At 43.9% G+C, this 2937-nt stretch overlaps 1 protein-coding gene across 3 annotated transcripts in view; it reads left to right on the top strand.

Annotated features, from left to right (window-relative positions):
- Window positions 1-1384, top strand: part of LOC110535204 (TGF-beta receptor type-1) — a 78357-nt gene extending 76973 nt beyond the window's left edge. For all 3 annotated transcript variants that reach the window (XM_036934753.1, XM_036934752.1, XM_036934751.1), the window contains exon 10: window positions 1-1384. This exon is cut by the window's left edge. The gene's annotated coding sequence lies outside the window, so the exon portion shown is untranslated.
- Window positions 1385-2937: the final 1553 nt, after the last annotated feature.

Here is a 2937-nt window from a genome sequence, read left to right as displayed (position 1 = left end):
GCGGCCAGGGTGTGCCAGGCAGCAGACGGTTAAGAGGTGAAGGGTTGAGGAGGGAGGGTGTGAGGGTTGTTGGCTGTATGTGCCCTTTTGTGACCCAAACCAACGATATGATCTGGTAATTATATAACTAGCAGGCGAATGATGTTGAGGGCACTGCTGGATATGCAGTCTGCTCAGACAAACACAGTACTGTTGCACCGAGCGAGGATCAACACTAATTAACCAAGCTGAGTTTGCTATTGTGTGATCTAATTGAGGCCAGGGAGACATGCCAATGTTGCCAGCTACGCCAAGCTTCTTCTATTTTTCAGTTTTTAGAGCACTGAAACTAAATTCCGATGGCTCCACCTTCCCCGATAGGCCGCAAACCAGAGCACAATTTGCATAATCTCTTCAAAGGTCATGCATATGCCCAGTTGGTAAAATCGCAACTGGTTCCTATGTTTGGGTCATAGTTTTACCAATCTTTCTATCAACGCTAATATCCAGACACTGTGAAGAATACCGGGGGGGGGGGGAGCAGTAGTGTCAGAAAGAGCAGGCATTATCATTCTAGAGATACTTTACGACTGCCAATTAATAACCAGAGAAAGGAAAGCGATAGTTGGTGTCACGAAAGGGCCCTGCTTGCTAAATGAACAGCCGACCGTTCGACTCCTGTTCTGTGTGCCTGCTGTAGTGAGACCATTGTGCTTTATCCTGTTTTTATACGGTGCCTGCAGTTGGTTGGACTATGCTCTCTTATTGGTTCTTACAAGCTGCATGTGATTTGTGTTCGAATGTCAGCGTCACTTTATAAATAAAATATTAAAAAGCTGAAGAAAAATAAACTGTAGTTAACAGGATATAACAAGGTCATAACCTAAGGAAAATACCTCCTAAAGAGCAATGTGTTTTTACCTCGGGTGTATATAGTCGATTTGTTTACTCCAAAGTTCGCAATTTTTGTTTCTATGAAATGCTAAATTGAATACACATTTGTAAATGGTACCTTTTTTTTGTCAATGGTAATTGTGTTTTGTGGTGTTCCCAAGTAGTATATTCCTCTAGTTACCATTATGTGTATTTTGGCTTTTTATGGTCTGTCCCCAAATGTAAATGCTTTACCAACGTCAAAAACTAGTCTTCTTTCCAAGCCCCATCTGAGCTGTGTTGATAATGTCTTGTAGGAGGCTACGAGGAGAGATGTCGAAGACCCTCAAAACCATTACAGAATCGCCTGTGTCCCCCCTTCGGATTTATTTCTAAACCACATGTATTAGAATTTTTCATAACGTGCTACAGGAGAATGAACACTCAACATAGGAAAGTAGCGGACTGACGTTTCAGTTCCAACATAGTTGAAGTGAAAAATGGTGCGAATAAAATAAAAAGTTTGTGTAAATCCATGGTCTCGTTTTTTTTGTTTGTGGAGTTGGAATTCACATTCGCAGCCCGTGAATGAACTGTGTATTTCATTCCAGTACACAGGACTGAGACCTTGCTATCAAAGAGAATGAAATGGATTGTTGGTTTTTGGCTGTAGGCTAGTATTACACTTCACAACAAATGGGCCCACGGTAGCATGTTTTTCTACATTCGTAGGCTTTGTCTCATGTCTAAAATAGGTTTCCTTGTCTCTTTTTTTTTTTTTTTTGTTGCTTAATTTACACCGATTTATATAATGAACTGGGTTACTGTGTGGCTGTCTTTTACTGATGTGCCAGTACAAAGCATTGAGACCTTCCTATCAAAGTAAATGTAATAGATACTCTATTGGTTTTGGCTGTAGTCTATGGCCTCACCAGTGACCATGTACAAAGTACAAGACGATGCTGGCTGGGTCAGAGTACAGTTCTCTACCTTGAAAACATCGCGTGTAATGTTTTAGGTGATTTCTGTTTTCGCTGGTATTAATACCATGGTATTTCATTGAAGATTATGTGTTTATCAATGGATACTTTCTGGTACTTTAAATAATTCAACACAATAGTGGATGGCAGCCCTAGGGCTGTTGCGGTGACCATATTACCACCACATCAGCTGATTGTAGTAAAATTCCACGTGACAGTCATGGTAATCTCCCGTTATGCACTCTAGACATGCTTTGTTATTGTCCAGCTTGCTAATGGCCTGGTACTCAGGGCTCTATTGTTCCTCCATCAGGTCCTAATGACCTGGTACTCAGGGCTCTATTGTCCCTCCATCAGGTCCTAATGACCTGGTACTCAGGGCTCTATTGTTCCTCCATCAGGTCCTAATGACCTGGTACTCGGGGCTCTATTGTCCCTCCATCAGGTCCTAATGGCCTGGTACTCAGGGCTCTATTGTTCCTCCATCAGGTCCTAATGGCCTGGTACTCAGGGCTCTATTGTTCCTCCATCAGGTCCTAATGGCCTGGTACTCAGGGCTCTATTGTTCCTCCATCAGGTCCTAATGACCTGGTACTCAGGGCTCTATTGTTCCTCCATCAGGTCCTAATGGTCTGGTACTCAGGGCTCTATTGTTCCTCCATCAGGTCCTAATGACCTGGTACTCAGGGCTCTAGTGTTCCTCCATCAGGTCCTAATGACCTGGTACTCAGGGCTCTATTGTCCCTCCATCAGGTCACTAATGACCTGGTACTCAGGGCTCTATTGTCCCCCATCAGGTCACTAATGACCTGGTACTCAGGGCTCTATTGTTCCTCCATCAGGTCACTAATGACCTGGTACTCAGGGCTCTATTGTTCCTCCATCAGGTCCTAATGACCTGGTACTCAGGGCTCTATTGTTCCTCCATCAGGTCCTAATGGCCTGGTACTCAGGGCTCTATTGTTCCTCCATCAGGTCCTAATGACCTGGTACTCAGGGCTCTATTGTCCCTCCATCAGGTCCTAATGACCTGGTACTCAGGGCTCTATTGTCCCTCCATCAGGTCACTAATGACCTGGTACTCAGGGCTCTATTGTCCTTCCAT

This window comes from Oncorhynchus mykiss, chromosome 11, assembly GCF_013265735.2.
Source record: "Oncorhynchus mykiss isolate Arlee chromosome 11, USDA_OmykA_1.1, whole genome shotgun sequence".
NCBI lineage: Eukaryota > Metazoa > Chordata > Actinopteri > Salmoniformes > Salmonidae > Oncorhynchus > Oncorhynchus mykiss.
The sequence above is the reverse complement of the archived record's forward strand: the minus strand, read 5'-3'. Positions and strand labels throughout refer to the sequence as shown.